Source organism: Globicephala melas, chromosome 17 (assembly GCF_963455315.2).
Source record: "Globicephala melas chromosome 17, mGloMel1.2, whole genome shotgun sequence".
Taxonomy (NCBI): Eukaryota; Metazoa; Chordata; class Mammalia; order Artiodactyla; family Delphinidae; genus Globicephala; species Globicephala melas.
This window is the reverse complement of record NC_083330.1, coordinates 37,663,197-37,680,334: the sequence shown is the minus strand read 5'-3', so window position 1 is coordinate 37,680,334 and position 17,138 is coordinate 37,663,197. Positions and strand designations below refer to the sequence as shown.

Below are 17,138 nucleotides of genomic sequence, written 5' to 3'. Positions count from 1 at the left end.
TCACAGTTGGGAGTTCTTCCTCGGTGTTCTCAGAGACTGTAGAAGGAGTGATAAAACAGCTGTTGTCAGGCTGCGTGAGAATTCATCTCTTCCCTCACAATAGGAGAGCGAGGTACAGATGTTGTTTAATAAAGAATTTAAGAGACAAAGTCAGCCTGTCCAGTCTGGACAAACCCAAGGCTGTAATTGCTCAAGTAAGGGACACATGTTGTCCCCAGAGAGGATTCTCCTTGACTTCTCTGGCTTTTCTGCCTGAGCCCTTCAAGAGGTGGGCATAATGATGTCTGTGGATATATATTGATGTGTGTATGGGTAAACAGGGATGGTGGCAGGTGGCAGATTTGAGAGTCACAAAATGTTTCATGAACTTTTCCTTTGTTTTCTAAATTTAAGACACGGCATAAGAATAGCGCTGAGAGTTCAGTCTTTGACTTTTCTTGAAGAATTCAATACTCATTGCTAATCCACCCACCAATCAAGAACTCGGAGGCAAACGGAAAATACGTGAGGATGAACCAAATACCTTACTCGTTATAGAGGTTTCATGAGTTTAGAACAAGGGAGAGTTCACACGAATGATCTCTCGGGACAGCATCTGAAAATTTCTGCTAACAGTAAACGGATCCACAGAGGCCTGATTCTACTCTTGGTCTAGCAGGTGATGAAGGCTCCCCCGGCCATGGAAGCTCAGGGATTTATCCTTTCCAAGGGATTAGGCACTTGTTCACTTTGTGAGCAAACAAATCATAAACTAGTGTAATAAGAGCTCTCATGAAAAGAATCTCAGAGGATGAGAAAGTTTCATTTTTGTGAAGTACTATCACTTTTGTCTATCTTTTAAATGTAAAACTAAAATATGCTCATTAATAAAACGAAAAAAAATGAAAAAAATAAAAGAGAAATGACGTATCTTTGAATTGAAATCCCATCATCCAAAGGTAATTATTGTCTTGGTGTCCTTTTTCCATACTGTTTGTTACACATGTATAACTCCCCCAACACACATACACTTTAGTTTTTTTTACATAATAATGGAACAATTACATTCACATCATTTAATAATCTGCTACTGTCACTTGATAATACCATGGTCATTATTTCATGTCCATACATTAAGCCTATGACATAGTTTTAAATAACCACATAGTAATCAATTGTATGGATTTATCATTAGTTATTAAGCTGATTCCCTACAGATGGACATTTAGTTTGTTTCCACTATTCTGCTACACACTCTATGCTGAATACCTTTGCCATCCTTTCTTCCTCCCACACATTTGACAAATTACATTAGGAAATAGAATTTCTGGGAAAAAAATTGATAGCTATAGCCAAACTGTCACCTAAAGATGGTAAACCAATTTTTGTTCCTGCCAATAGTGTATGAGAATGACTGTGTGCCCTCAAACGCTTGCCAACATTACATTTTGTGTTTTTAAAAAATCTATATTAATCTGTTAAATCAAACATATCAGTTCATTGTCCTAATTTGCATTTATTTTATTACTAATAAGATAGATCATCTTTTATACACTTGAATGCCATTTGTATTCTTTCTTTTACAATCTGCCTCTTCATAACTTTTGTTCATTTTCATATTGAGCTGTTTATATTTTCATTATTGATCTTTAAATTTCCTTATATTATAAGCATATTAATTATTTTCTCATAAATTCTCTCCCCTAACCTCGAATTTGTCAACTGACTTTCTTTTTTTCTTCATTTTTATTTGGTAAAATCTAGTGATATTTTCCTTTGAGGTTTCACCTTTTATTTTTATGTGTGGAAATTTTATAATTCTTAGAGCAATTCAGTATTCATGTATATTTAATGTAATGATTTAGTTCATCTAGGATTTATTTTGATGTATGGATCTAACTTGATATTATATTGATTATAATCAATTTCCCCAATACTTTTTAAATTGAGATATAATTCACATAAAATCCACCATTTTCAAGTGTACAATTCGGTGTTTTTTTAAAAAATAAATTTATTTATTTATTTTTGGCTGTGTTGACTCTTTTTTGCTGCTTGCGGGCTTTTCTCTAGTTGCGGCGGGCAGGGGCTACTCTTCGCTGTGGTGCATAGGCTTCTCATTGTGGTGGCTTCCCTTGTTGCACAGCCTGGGCTTTAGGTGCACGGGCTTCAATAGTTGTGGCTCGCGGGCTCTAGAGTGCAGGCTCATTAGTTGTGGCGCATGGGCTTAGTTGCTCCGTGGCATGTGGGATCTTCCCGGATCTTCTTCGAATCCGTGTCGCCTGAATTGGCAGGTGGATTCTTAACCACTGCACCACCAGGGAAGTCCCTCAAATGACTTTTTAAGAACTTTGTTAATGATGTTTTGTGTCAAACAGAAACTTTAAAAGTGATTATTATCAAATCTATCCATCTCTTTCCTTCATGAATTCTATCTTTGGTATAATTTCTAGACCAAGATTTTATCAATTTCATTTGTATTTTCTTCTAGTACTTCTATTACTTATTTGTTACTATTTGAATCTTTAATCTAACTAGAATGTTTCATACATTCCAGTATACAGGATGGGTTAGAAACTCAACAACTTTTTCTCCTTAAATGGTTAGCCGGGGTCTCCATCATTACTAAATTTTCCATTATTTCATTATTGTTTTGAGGGGCTTTATCAGATTATAAATTCTGATACATACTGGTTCTATTTCTGAAATTACTCTTCTGTTAATTCATCTATTCTTCTTTTTTAGGTTGAGATTTATTTTTTACTTTTAAAATTGTGATTCAATATACGTAAAATTCACCATTTTAACCATGTTTAAGTGTACAATTCTATGGCATTAAGTATGTTCAGATAGTTGTGCAACAATCCATCTATTCTTATACCAGCACCATACCCTTTCAAAAACTGAAAGAGAATACAGTGAATAACTGAAGGATATATCCTTTTATCTATTCAGCCATTACACTACACCACCTTTTCACAGTTATGAACATGTGCCTGTACTTGAATCCAACCCTGGCACTTACAAAGTATGTAATCACAAGCAAATTATCCAACTCTTTCTTAAATAACTCATGCATTGATTTCTTCCTGTGTAAAATGAAAAAAAAAAAAAAAACTTACCTCACAGTGTTGTTGTTTAAAGTTCTTCTTGCCAGGCCTGGAATATAGTATGCTCAATGATGAATGTTAGTTTATAATAGAAAGTCATTTAGGACATGGTCATGCTCATGATTTTGCTTATGACTTAACTGGAGAGATTAACTATAGACATGAGAAGGGAGGTGACTTCAAGACACACCACAAAGTAAATGTGTACGTTCAAACCCTTCCTTCTACTGGGAGGCAGACTCTGGACTGCTGTGGCAGAGACAGAGGTGTGAATAAGGCAGCTGGCTGCTCAAGTCAGACATTTCAAGGTGGGAGTGGGTTGGTTTGAACATTAATGTCCAGGAATTCATTCTCAGGGTGGAGTCAGTTCGGATCTGGAGTACCAAGTAACACCTGCTAAATATATGTTTTGAATGTTACCTGATCTGAGAAGATGCACTACCTTAATGAAACAGACCAGTCCAGAAAGTATGGACATCTGTCTTCTGCTGGCCATTTTTATAAGCACAGCACAATCTCTTCCTTCATTTTTTATGTCTACCAATCACTATTATGCCCAGGTTTCCCAAATCAGATGGGTGGTGTGTACTGCAAGTACCCAGATGCAGTTGTAACTTATTGAGTGCCCTCTCCCTCATGGAGTATGAATCCCCTAAACTGTTTATGAATATGGATTTCAGGACTGCAAGGCCTGCCTTTACTACCCTATGTGACACTAAAACAGCTTGATGTGACTTATACTAATTTCCTTTTCTATCCCTTAACCACCTATTTCCTTTTTTTTTTCAGAATTTTTATTTCTCTATTTATTTTAACATCTTTATTGGAGTATAATTGCTTTACATTGTTGTGCTAGTTTCTGCTGTATAACAAAGTGACTCAGCTATATGTATATATATATCCTCATATCCCCACTCTCTTGCGTCTCCCTCCCACCCTCCCTATCCCACCCCTCTAGGTGTTCACAAAGCACCGAGCTGATCTCCCTGTGCTATGCAGCTGCTTCACACTAGCTATCTATTTTACATCTGGTAGTGTATATATGTCCATGCTGCTCTCTCACTTTGTCACAGCTTACAGTTCCCCCTCCCTGTGCCCACAAGTCCATTCTCTACATCTGTGTCTTTATTCCTGTCTTGCCCCTAGGTTCTTCAGATACAATTATCTTTTTTTTAGACTACATATATACGTGTTAGCATATGGTATTTGTTTTTCTCTCCATCCACTTCACTATAAATAACTCAATTTAGTTTCTTTTTATGTCTGAGTAATATTCCATTGTATATATGTGCCACATCTTCTTTATCCATTCACCTGTTGATGGATACTTAAGTTGCTTCCATGTCCTGGCTATTGTAAATAGTTCTGCAATGAACATTGGAGTGCATGTGTCTCTTTGAATTATGGTTTTCTCAGGGTATATGCCCAGTAATTGGATTGCTGGGTCATATGGTAGTTTTAATTTTAGTTTTTTAAGGAACCTCCATACTGTTCTCCATAGTGGCTGTATCAGTTTACATTCCCACCAACAGTGCAAGAGGGTTCCCTTTTCTCTACACCCACTCCAGCATTGTTTGTAGATTTTTTGATGATGGCCATTCTGACTGGTGTGAGGTGATGCCTCATTGTAGTTTTGATTTGCATTTCTCTAATGATTAGTGATGTTGAGCATCCTTTCATGTGCTTGTTGGCAATCTGAATATCTTCTTTGGAGAAATGTCTGTTTAGGTCTTCTGTCCATTTTTGGATTGGGTTGTTTGTTTTTTTGATATTGAGCTGCATGAGCTGCTTGTATATTTTGGAGATTAATCCTTTGTCGGTTGCTTCATTTGCAAGTATCTTCTCCCATAATGAGAGTTGTCTTTTCATCTTGTGTATGATTTCCTGTGCTGTGCAAAAGCTTTTAAGTTTCATTAGATCCCATTTGTTTATTTATTTTTTTATTTCCATTACTCTAGGAGGTGGGTCAAAAAGGATCTTGCTGTGATTTATATCATAGAATGTTCTCCCTATGTTTTCATCTAAGAGTTTTATAGTGTCTGGCCTTATATTTAGGTCTTTAATCCATTTTGAGTTTATTTTTGTGTATGGTGTTAGGGAGTGTTCAAATTTCATTCTTTTACATGTAGCTGTTCGGTTTTCCCAGAACCACTTATTGAAGAGGCTGTCTATTCTCCATTGTATATTCTTGCCTTCTTTATCAAAAATAAGGTGACCATATGTGTGTGGGTTTATCTCTGGGCTTTCTATCCTGTTCCATTGATCTATATTACTGTTTTTGTGCCAGTACCATACTGTCTTGATTACTGTAGCTCTGTAGTCTGAAATCAAGGAGCCTGATTCCTCCAGCTCCATTTTTCTTTCTGAAGATTGTTTTGCCTATTCAGGGTTTTATGTGTTTCCATACAAATTTTGAAATTTTTTGTTCTAGTTCTGTGAAAAATGCCATTGGTAGTTTGATAGAGATTGCATTGAATCTGTAGGTTGTTTTGGGAAGTATAGTCATTTTCAAATGTTGATTCTTCCAATCCAAGAACATGGTATATTTCTCCATCTGTTTATATTATCTTTAATTTCTTTCATCAGTGTCTTATAGTTTTCTGCATACAGGCCTTTGTCTCCTTCGGTAGGTTTATTCCTAGGTATTTTATTCTTTTTTTTTTTTGCAATGGTAAATGGGAGTGTTTCCTTAATTTCTCTTTCAGGTTTTTCATCATTAGTGTATAGGAATGCAAGAGATTTCTGTGCATTAATATTGTATTCTGCTACTTTACCAAATTCATTGATTAGCTCTAGTAGTTTTCTGGTAGCATCTTTAGGATTCTCTATGTACAGTATCATGTCATCTGCAAACAGTGACAGCTTTACTTCTTCTTTTCTGATTTGGATTCCTTTTATTTCTTTTTCTTCTCCGATTGCTGTGGCTAAAACTTCCAAAACTATGTTGAATAATTGTGGTGAGAGTGGGCAACCCTGTATTTTTCCTGATCTTAGGGGAAATGGTTTCAGTTTTTCACCATTGAGAACAATGTTGGTTGTGGGTGTCATATATGGCTTTTATTATGTTGAGGTAAGTTCCCCCTATGCCTACTTTCTGGAGGGTTTTTATCATAAATGAGTGTTGAATTTTGTCAAAAGCTTTCTCTGCATCTATTGAGCTGATCATATGGTTTTTATCCTTCAGTTTGTTAATATGGTGTGTCACATTGATTGATTTCCATATATTATAGAATCCTTGCATTCCTGGTATAATCCCCACTTGATCATGGTGTATGATCCTTTTAATGTGCTGTTGGATTCTGATTGCTAGAATTTTGTTGAGGATTTTTACATCTATATTTACCTTTGGTATTGGTTTTCTTTTTTTGTGACATGTTTGTCTGGTTTTGGTATCAGGGTGATGGTAACCTCATAGAATGAGTTTGGAGAGTGTTCCTCCCTCTGCTCTATTTTGGAAGATTTTGAGAAGGTGGTGTTAGCTCTTGTCTAGAAGTTTGATAGAAGTCACGTGTGAATCCATGTGGTTGTGGGCTTTTGTTTGTTGGAAGATTTTTAATCACAGTCTCAATTTCAGTGCTTGTGATTGGTCTGTTTATATTTTCTATTTCTTCCTGGTTTAGTCTCAGAAGGTTGTGCTTTTCTAAGAATTTGTCCATTTCCTCCAGGTTATCCATGTTATTGGCATGTAGTTCCTTGTAGTAATCTCTCATGATCCTTTGTATTTCTGCAGCATGATTTGTTACTTCTCCTTTTTCATTTATAATTCTGCTGATTTGAGTCTTCTCCCTTTTTTTCTTGATGATTCTGGCTAATGGTTTATCAATTGTGTTTATCTTCTCAAAGAACCAGCTTTCGGTTTCATTGATCTTTGCTATTGTTTTCTTCATTTCTTTTTCATTTATTTCTGATCTGATATTTATGAATTCTTTCCTTCTGCTAACTTGGTTTTTTTGTTCTTCTTTCTTTAATTTCTGTAGGTGTAAGGTTAGGTTGTTTATTTGAGATGTTTTTTGTTTCTTGAAGTAGGATTGTATTGCTATAAACATCCCTCTTAGAACTGCTTTTGCTGCATCCCATAGGTTTTGGGTTGACTTGTTTTCATTGTCATTTGTTTCTAGGTATTTGATTTCCTCTTTGATTTCTTCAATGATCTCTTGGTTATTTAGTAGCATAGTGTTTAGCCTCCATGTGTTTGTATTTTTTATAGTTTTTTTTCCCCTGTAGTTGATATCTAGTGTCATAGCATTGTGGTCAGAAAAGATACTTGATATGATTTCAATTTTCTTAAATTCACCAAGGCTTGATTTGTGACCCAAGATATGATCTATCCTGGAGGATGTTCCATGAGCACTTGAGAAGAAAGTGTATTCTGTTGATTTTGGATTGAATGTCTTATCAATTAAATCCATCTTGTTTAATGTGTCATTTAAAGCTTGTGTTTCCTTATTTATTTTCATTTTGGATGATCTGTTCATTGGTGAAAGTGGGGTGTTAAAGTCCCTTACTATTATTGTGTATATTGTGTCAGTTTCCCATTTTATGGCTGTTAGCATTTGCCTTATGTATTGAGGTGCTCCTTTGTTGGGTGCATAAAGATTTACAATTGTTATATCTTCTTCTGGATTGATCCCTTGATCATTATGTAGTGTTCTTCTTTGTCTCTTGTAATAGTTTTTATTTTAAAGTCTGTTTTGTCTGATATGAGAATTGCTGCTCCAGGTTTCTTTTGATTTCCATTTGCATTGAATAACTTTTTCCATCCCCTCACTTTCTCTCTGTATGTGTCCTTAAGACTGAAGTGGGTCTCTTGTAGGCAGCATATCTACCAGTCTTGTTTTTGTGTCCATTCAGCCAGTCTATGTCTTTTGGTTAGAACATTTAATCCATTTACATTTAAGGTAGTTATCAATATATATGTTCCTATTACCATTTTCTTAAATATTTTGGGTTTTTATTGTAGGTCTTTTCCTTCTCTTGTGTTTCCTACCTAGGGAAGTTCCTTTAACATTTGTTGTAAAGCTGGTTTGGTGGTGTGGAATTCTCTTGGCTTTTGCTTGTCTGTAAATGTTTTGATTTCTCCATCGAATCTGAATGAGATCTTTGCTGGGTAGAGTAATCTTGGTTGTAGGCTTTGCCCTTTCATCACTTTACATATGTCCTGCCACTCCCTTCTGGCTTGCAGAGTTTCTGCTGAAAGATCAGCTATTAACCTTATGGGGATTCCCTTTTATGTTATTTGTTGCTTTTCCCTTGCTGCTTTTAATATTTTTTTCTTTGTATTTAATCTCTGATAGTTTGATTAATATGTGTCAGTGTGTTTCTCCTTGGATTTATCCTGTATTGAACTCTCTGCACTTCCTGGACTTGATTGACTATTTTCTTTCCCATACTGGGGGAGTTCAACTATAATCTCTTCAAATATTTTCTCAGTCCCTTTCTTTTTCTTTTCTTCTTCTGGGACCACTATAATTAGAATGTTGGTGCACTTATTGTTATCCCAGAGGTCTCTGAGATTGTTCTCCATTCTTTTCATTCTTTTTTCTTTATTCTGCTCTGCAGTAGTTATTTCCACTATTTTATCTTCCAGGTCACTTATCTGTTCTTCTGTCTGAGTTATTCTGCTATTGATTCCTTCTAGAGAATATTTAATTTCATTTACTGTGTTGTTCATCATTGTTTGTTTGCCCTTTAGTTCTTCTGGGTCCTTGTTAAACATTTCTTATATTTTCTCCTTTCTATTTGCAAGAGTTTGGATCATGTTTACTATCATTACTCTGAATTCTTTTTCAGGTAGATTGCCTATTCCCTCTTCATTTATTTGATCTGGTGGGTTTTTCCCTTCCTCCTTCATCTACTGTGTTTTTCTCTGTCTTCTCATTTTGCTTAACTTACTGTGTTTGAGGTGTCCATTTTGCAGGCTGCAGGTTCATAGTTCCCATTCTTTTTGGTGTCTGCCCCCAGTGGGTTAGGTTTGCTTAGTGGTGTGTTTAGTTTTCCTTGTGGAGGGAACTGGTGCCTGTGTTCTGGTAGATGAGGTTGCATCTTGTCTTTCTGGTGGGCAGGACCACATCCAGTTGTGTGTTTTGTGGTGTCTGTGAAGTTATATGATTTTAGGTAGTCTCCCTGCTAATGGGTGGGGTTGTGTTCCTATCCTGTTAGTTTTTTGACATGGGGCATCCAGCACTGGAGCTTGCTGGTCTTTGAGTGGAGATGGGTCTTAGCGTTGAGATGGATATCTCTGGGACAGCTCTCACCGACTGATATTATGTGTGGCTGGAGGTCTCTGGTGGACCAGTGTCCTGAACTTGGCTCTCTCACCTCAGAGGCTGAGGCCTGACATCCAGCCAGAGCACCATGGCTACATGGCTCAGAAGAAAAGGGAGAAAAAAAAGAAAGAAAGAAAAAATAAAATAATATAAAAAATAAAGTTATTAAAATAAAAAATTAAAATAATATTATTAAAATAAAAAAGTAATAAAAAAGAAAAGAGAGGAGAGCAACAAAACCAATAAAAAAATCCACCAGTGATAACAAGTGGTAAAAATTAAACTAAGATATACATAAAAATCAGAAACTAGTCAGTCACATAGAGCAAACCCCAAGTCTATAGTTGCTTCCAAAATTCACCACCTCAATTTTGGGCTGATTCATTGTCTACTCAGGTATTCCACAGATGCAGGATACATCAAGTTGATTGTGGAGATTAATCCACTGCTCCTGAGGCTGCATGGAGAAATTTCCCTTTCTCTTCTTTGTTCGGACACCTCCTTGGGTTCAGCTTTGTCTTTGGCCCTGGCTCTGCATGTAGGTCACCCACTGGCATCTGTTCTTCACCCAGACAGGAGGGGGTTAAAGGAGTGGCTGATTATGTGGCTCTGGCTCACTCAGGCTCGGGGGATGGAGGGGTATGGAATGCGGGACGAGTCTGTGGTGACAGAGGCCGTAATCATGTTGCAACTGCCTGGGCCATGCCATGTGTTCTCCCGGGGATGCTGTCCCTGGATCACGGGACCCTGGCAGGGGTGGGCTGCACATGCTCCCTGGAAGGGAGATGTGGATAGTGACCTGTGCTTGCATCCAGGATTCTTGGTGGCTGCAGCAGCAGTGTTAGCATTTCATGCCCGTCTCTGGTGTCTGCGCTGATAGCCCCAGCTCGCGTCCATCTCTGGAGTTCATTTGGGTGGTGCTCTGAATCCTCTCTCCTTGTGCACCCTGAAACAATGGTTTCTTGCCTCTTAGGTAGTTCCAGACTTTTTCCCAGACTCCCTCCCGGCTAGCTGTGGTGCACAGCTGTGTTCAGGCTGTGTTCACACAGCCAACCCCAGTCCTCTCCCTGAGATCTGACCTCTGAAGCCCAAGCCTCAGCTCCCAGCCCCCACCCACCTCTGCAGGTGAGCAGACAAGCGTCTCAGGCTGGTGAGTGCTGCTTGGCACTGATCATCTGAGCGGGAATCTCTCCGCTTTGCCCTCTGCACCCCTGTTGCTGCGCTCTCCTCCATGGCTCTGAATCTTCCCCCTGCCACCTCCCCCCCCACATCTCCACCAGTGAAGGGGCTTCCTAGTGTATGGAAAATTTTCCTCCCTCACAGCTCCCTCTAAGTGGTGCAAGTCCCATCCCTATTTTTTTTGTGTCTGTTTTTTCTTTTTTCTTTTACCCTACCCAGGTACATGGGGGAGTTTCTTGCCTTTTGGGAAGTCTGAGGTCTTCTGCCAGTGTTCAATAGGTGTCCTGTAGGAGTTGTTCCACATGTAGATGTATTTTTGATGTATTTGTGAGGAGGAAGGTGATCTCCACAGCTTACTCCCCCGCCATCTTGAAGGTTCTCCTAACCACCTATTTCTTATGCCAGCCTCTTATACCTAGGTTAATTATTCCTGCACCCTAAAGTAGAGTTGTTTCAGTAACAAGAACAGGTGTTTCTTAATACAATGTTTATCTATTGGATAAACACTGACAAATTCACATTCTTTGGCCTTCCTTTTCCTTTTTTTAATGTTAATTTTATTACAGTATAGTTGATTTACAATGTTGTGTTAGTTTCAGATGTATAGCAAAGTGAATCAGTTATACATATACATACATCCACTCTTTTTTGGATCTTTTTCCCATATTGGTCATTACAGAGTATTGAGTAGATTCTCTGTGCTATACAGTAGGTTCTTATTTGTTATCTATTTTATATATAGTAGTGTACATGTCAATCACAGTCTCCCAATTTATCCCTCCCCCACTTTCCCCCTTGGTAACCATAAGTTTGTTTTCTACATCTGTGACTCTATTTCTGTTTTGTAAATAGGTTCATTTGTACCACTTTTTTAGATTCCACATATGAGCGATATCATATGATATTTGTCTTTCTCTGTCTGACTTACTTCTCTCAGTATGATAATCTCTAGGTCCATCCATGTTGCTGCAAATGGCATTATTTTGTTTCTTATGGCTGAGTAATATTCCATTGTATATATATATATATATATATATATATATATATATATATATACCACATCGTCTTTATCCATTCCTCTATTTATGGACATTTAGGTTGCTTCCATGTCCTGGATATTGTAAATAGTGCTGCAAAGAACATTGTGGTGCATGTATCTTTTCGAATTATGGTTTTCTGCAGCCTTCCTTTTCCTTGATTACACATCTTCTTCTGTTGATACTTCCCTTCTTTATAGATGAGATAAATAAGCTTGGTTACATTATAACTTTAATTCCCTACATTCTAGCCCTTAGCTGTTGGGCTTGGTGAATTCCTAAGTCCATGCAGCAGCACATGTGCACAATGACTTTTAGGACCACTAATAATGTTAACCACCAATTATCTCTTATATGTTGACTTTTACCACCTTCTGTTGCAATGGGTGGTTGTTTCCTGACTATCTCCAAATTAATAGATGGTGTGGATTCTTGAGTACAGCTTCCAAATGATCAGTGACTTCTTTTATGTTTCTTTTATGCTGCTAAAAGGAAACCTGTGCCCTCATCCTAGTTCCTTTTTCCTTGGGTGACACAAGATGAGGGAATTTCAGTTTTCACATCTAGTGTTATCTCTCTATACCATAATAGCAGCCTTAGTTGCTCTAAACTGCTGTTGAAAGAGACAACCACTACTAAGCCATTACCTATATATATATTTTTATCACCCACTATTCATTATAATGCCTTTGTGTTCTGTCAGTGTTATCAGAGGCAACCAGTATTTATTAGGTATCCGCTGGATGTGTTACATTGTGGTAGGTGTTGCCAGGCGCCCTTATTTAGAATGAAGCATTACTTTGGAAGAAGGTGACAATTTTTCTCTACAGGCCACCACTTTACCTTTTACTGTGGTTTAGGCCACCACGTTGGTCAAATTACTCATTATGTCCCATGGGCTCTGTTAGGATTTTCTAGAAATGTGAGTGTGTTTGTCGTGTGCCTTAGATGGACTCCCTGCAATATGGCCTTTGGGTGAATTTGCAAATGTAAAGAGAAAAGATAGTCCCTCCCATTATATTTACACTTTAACACATAGTAAAAAACAAAAAATACTAGTACCATGCACCTGTGATTTGGAAAACAACAAAATTTTCTAAGGAGAAATTGTGTGCGTGTGTGTGTGTGTGTGTGTGTGTGTGTCTCAATCTCAGGAGGCATAAGAACTTCTACTTTCATTTTAATATGTATGCTATGGACCTGGGGTAATATAAGACTTGTAAATATTTCTAGGCCTATTTACCTTAATAAGCATAGTTTACCTTATTTTATATCATGTCCTGGTGAGGCCTTAGTGTTCTCATCTGGGAATCATTTCTGATTTCTTGGCTTCTGATCAGTATAGATTTTGAACTCCCAGTATTCTTAGTCTTTGCATTCGTCAACCATCTTAAGTCTTAGAGAGTAGGTATAGCTGTAATAATTACCTTGCTGGTCTAGTGAGTCTGAGGTCACTGTCCATTTTGGCACACACAGTATGCCCTTTAATCCTACACTCTCTTGGTCTCTGGGGTATCTGTCATTACATCATGGAGTCCTGCTAGATACAAGTGACAAATCTACCAAGATCTTTTTAAAGTTTTGGATGCCTTTTTAATTTTGAGAATGATGATGGCTTGGGTTACAACTCATTTCTTGTTCTCTGCCCAAAATTTCATTGCAGAGTTAGAACTATGCAGGTGTTGTGATCACTGGACATACCAGTAGAGGGTTGCATGGCATTTTCTTGTACCCTGAGAGGAACTTACATTGTATTAAACAGAGAAGCAAGCTAACTCACTGAACAAGACATTTCAGTGTGATGGAATCCCCTTAACAGACATGACAGTCATTATTATTATTAATACAAATATTGATAAGAAATTTCAATGCATGCAATGCCATCATTTTACACAGCATCCAGATATTTTTTGGCTATAATTTGCATGCTGTTGTATGTTTTCCATGTGTGTCCTTTTATTCAACATAGGCAAAAATAGATACCGTTGCCTTATTTGGGGAGGCATAATGGGGAATTGGAGAACAGATAGACCTGTGGTTTGATTTCACCTCAACTCCTTTAATCAACTCAGTAGTGAATGTGAGCAACTTACTGTCATCTCTGAATTGAGGGTTGTATCACTTGGGTTCTGGTCAGGAGGCAGCAACTGTACCAGTTATATTAACAGGGAGAAGTTAATATTAAGAATTGTTAATCTGGGATTGGAGAAATGAAAGGTTAAAAATGAATACCTAGGTATCATGGAGGTGATGATGCAGGAAGCAGCTACCAAGACCCTTGGCTGGGGAAACAAAAGGAATAAGTTGGACTTCTTACAACTCAGAGGATTGGAGAAGGGGCCCTGCAGAGCTTGTATGCTGATCTCTGAGGAGGCTGTGCTGGCTGGCTGGGCTGGGGTCACTGAAGGGTAGCATCATGAGGCTGGTTCTATGAGTGGTAGAAAAAGTACACAGTTGAATCGCTATTGCTAATGGAATGAAAGCTACTGCTGCAAGCTGGAATGAGCTGCTGCTGCCAGGGCTAAGAATTGTTGCTGAGATGATGCTGACAAGAACAGGAAATAAAACCAGAAGCATCAAATCCCTGCTTCCTCCTGAAGCCTTGCAGTCTCTCTCTGGTGCTCCCTATTGGCAGAGCCTAATGGATCAGCTGGCAAAGCAGAAATGAGGTCTGCAGATTCTCAGCCCCAGCACAGAGAGTAGAACAGAAAAACAGTTGGTTTGAAACTGAGAAACAATTGCTTAATAACCAGTAGAGGGGTGATATTATACCCCAGAGATTGGTTATTGTTTTAACATTATTATTATTATTGAAATTTATGTAAATAATCTAGTATGATGACTGGGTCATAGTAAGAGCTAAAACTCATCTGCTCTTTTCATTTTGCTAGATTTACTAAGTGTTCTACCAGCCTAGTTATTGAAGATGGCCAATTACACTTTGATGATCCATTTTGATTTTTCCATTTTGGCCCCAATTCCACTCCAGTAACATTCATATATACAGATTAGTAGTGTTGACTCTGGAATCTACTGGTTTTTAGCCATGAACTATGGGCGAGTTAATTAAGTTCTCCAAGCCTCAGACTCTATTACATGAGATAACACATATACAGTGCTTAACTCAAAGCCTGTCCAATAAGTGTCTACAAATACTAGTGCCATTACTGTTATCATCATCACTATCATTATTTATTGAGTGTATAGAAATTGCCACAAAATAATATCAACTTAAAATACAACATTTAAGGAGCCAGCTTTCTCCAAAATCACAAACAAATACCTTGGTCCTCTGAAATTTAATTGTTATCGTGCGAAGTAAACATGGTTAATTTTCCTTGTTAGCCATCTCTGTCATTTTTGGTGCTTCAGAAGATTCCTACTTTTCTGATCTTTTATGTGATATTCTGAAAGAAGCCAACATTTCCAATTCTGTTTTGCATTAGCGGATATGGAGACCTGAAGTCTCTGAGACTTGCCATGAGTCATGCGTGTGTTTGTAAGAAGGCCTGGAAGGGATTTGAAAATCCATCATACCACTATCAGGGACTCTTGAATTCTGAAGCATTCCTGGCTGCCACTAACTCAGGGATATGGAGATTGTCACTAGAAATTCAGAGTGAGTGTCGTGCATGGTAATACGGTACATCATGGCTAGGTCCTGAGGCAAGCTGAGGACATCGTAGATTTGTTGCATTATGCATGAGAGGGTGTAAGAAATAAAGGATCAATCATCTTCTCCCTCAGATAACATTGATCATTTGCTACACATTATTTGGCTGGGTTCTGTGCAGATTTATTTTCTACAATGAGAATGAAAAGCAGATTGCCTGTTTCCTTAATGAGCAATGACATCAATCCAGCCAAATCTATCCAATGCATTGGATGGCGCTCTCTCTCTCTCTCTCTCTCTCTCTCTCTCTCGCTGCCCCCCTCTGTCATAGTTAGAAGAAATAGGGACAGCTTCTGAAGAAGGTGCCAGCCCCTGAGAGGATGGCGACAGAGTGGGAAAATTGGGTCTAATTTAGGCTGATGAAAAGTCTCTTTCTCTCTCTTTACATTTTTTGCTTTTTAATTTAAAGCAGTGTTTCCACTCTCCATTTTTCCAGATGACATTCTGAGGGGCTGATCTCCGGAAAAGGCCAAGTGAAAAGTCATCCAATAACAAGGAAGAAGATGGCGTGTAGAATGCACGAATAGGCTTTGCTGCTGGGATGCTACTCAGGACGAAAGGGCACAGTCACGGGGGCACACAGCAAGTAGCATCAGAGAATGTTATTACGATGCTCCCCAGTCAACGCCAGTGACTTTAATAACATTGGAATCAACATGTGGCATTCCATAAGAAAATGGAGTTGAAGTTTGTCTTCTGTTGATACAGTATTCTCCCTGTTGTGGTAGTGAATCGTCGGTAAAATTGTGTTGGAAGTAGTGTATGATCCAGGATTTGGGAGGAGATAAGATGTCTTGCTGGGGCACACTCTCTGCTTCAATCAGACAAGTATCTGCTGAGGGAGGCTGGGTGGGTGGGGGGCTTTGACGAGCCAACGATGGGCAGCTGGGGAAGTGGTGGAGCAGGTGACAAACAGCAGGTCTGGGCTGGCATGAAATCCTGGCAGAAGGGGTCCCCCTGCAGGCTCAGTCTGCAGAGAAGCCCCATGCCTAAGGGAGAGCAGAGATTGCAGGTCTCTCTCAAGCGGGGATCCCGAGAGAGGGGGAGTGTTCAGACAGGTGGATGGAGCACCGGGTCAGGGCCACATCCGGGAGGTACTGCCAACAGATGGCTGTTGCTCAGGCCCTGGAAGGAAGAGTGACGAGGACCAAGCAGGAGACCATGTGGGGAAGGGCCAGGGGGCTGGATACAAGGCCTCCCGCACGAGGAAGTTCCCATCACACTGCATTTTTAAAACTGTAGGAAGCTAATTAATCATGAACCATGATATCACATGGAATCAGTAATGTAAATTGTGAACTACAAGTCCTGGTTCTGTTTTTCTGCAGAAATGTAAATATGGGAGAGTTTTCACCAAGATGAGAATGAATTACAAAGAAGACCTGGGGAGGGGCCTTTCATGGAGTGTATGCCTCTGCTACATCAGCCTTGCTTCCCACCCTGAAGGCCACAGAGGCAGGTTACCAGAACCGGGGCTCAGGAGCTGGGCTGGGGGAGAAGCAGACTTTCAGTGGAGGGCGGAAGGAGAGGCTGGGAGGGTACTGGAGGCTTGGCTGTAATAATACCTCACTCTACGCCTCACGCTGTGCTAAGCCTATAGTTTCCCATAAAATTAGGTGTTATTAGCATGTTCTTTTCTGTTCTGTTTCTTTCTTCCCTCCCTTCTGCCTCCCTTTCCTTCCTTCCTTCTTTCGTTCCTGTTTTTTTTTTTTAACGAATGAGGGAACTGTAACAGAGAAATAAACTAACTTTCCCAAGTCAGTGACAGGTAGAGAGCTGACCTATAATCTGTTGTTTTGTATCCGGAACCTGGTCTCTCGACCACTGCTCCACATGACGTCCCACTGACCTGATCTGTGTGTCACATAAGAGTCAGCCCTGCTCAGAGACTGCC

General features: G+C 39.0%; 1 long non-coding RNA gene across 1 annotated transcript in view; it reads left to right on the top strand.

Annotated features, from left to right (window-relative positions):
- Positions 1–16,009, top strand: part of LOC132593761 (uncharacterized) — a 138,230-nt gene extending 122,221 nt beyond the window's left edge. The window contains exon 3 of the long non-coding RNA XR_009559569.1: positions 15,681–16,009. This is a non-coding gene — a long non-coding RNA (uncharacterized lncRNA). The remainder of the gene's footprint in view (positions 1–15,680) is intronic.
- Positions 16,010–17,138: the final 1,129 nt, after the last annotated feature.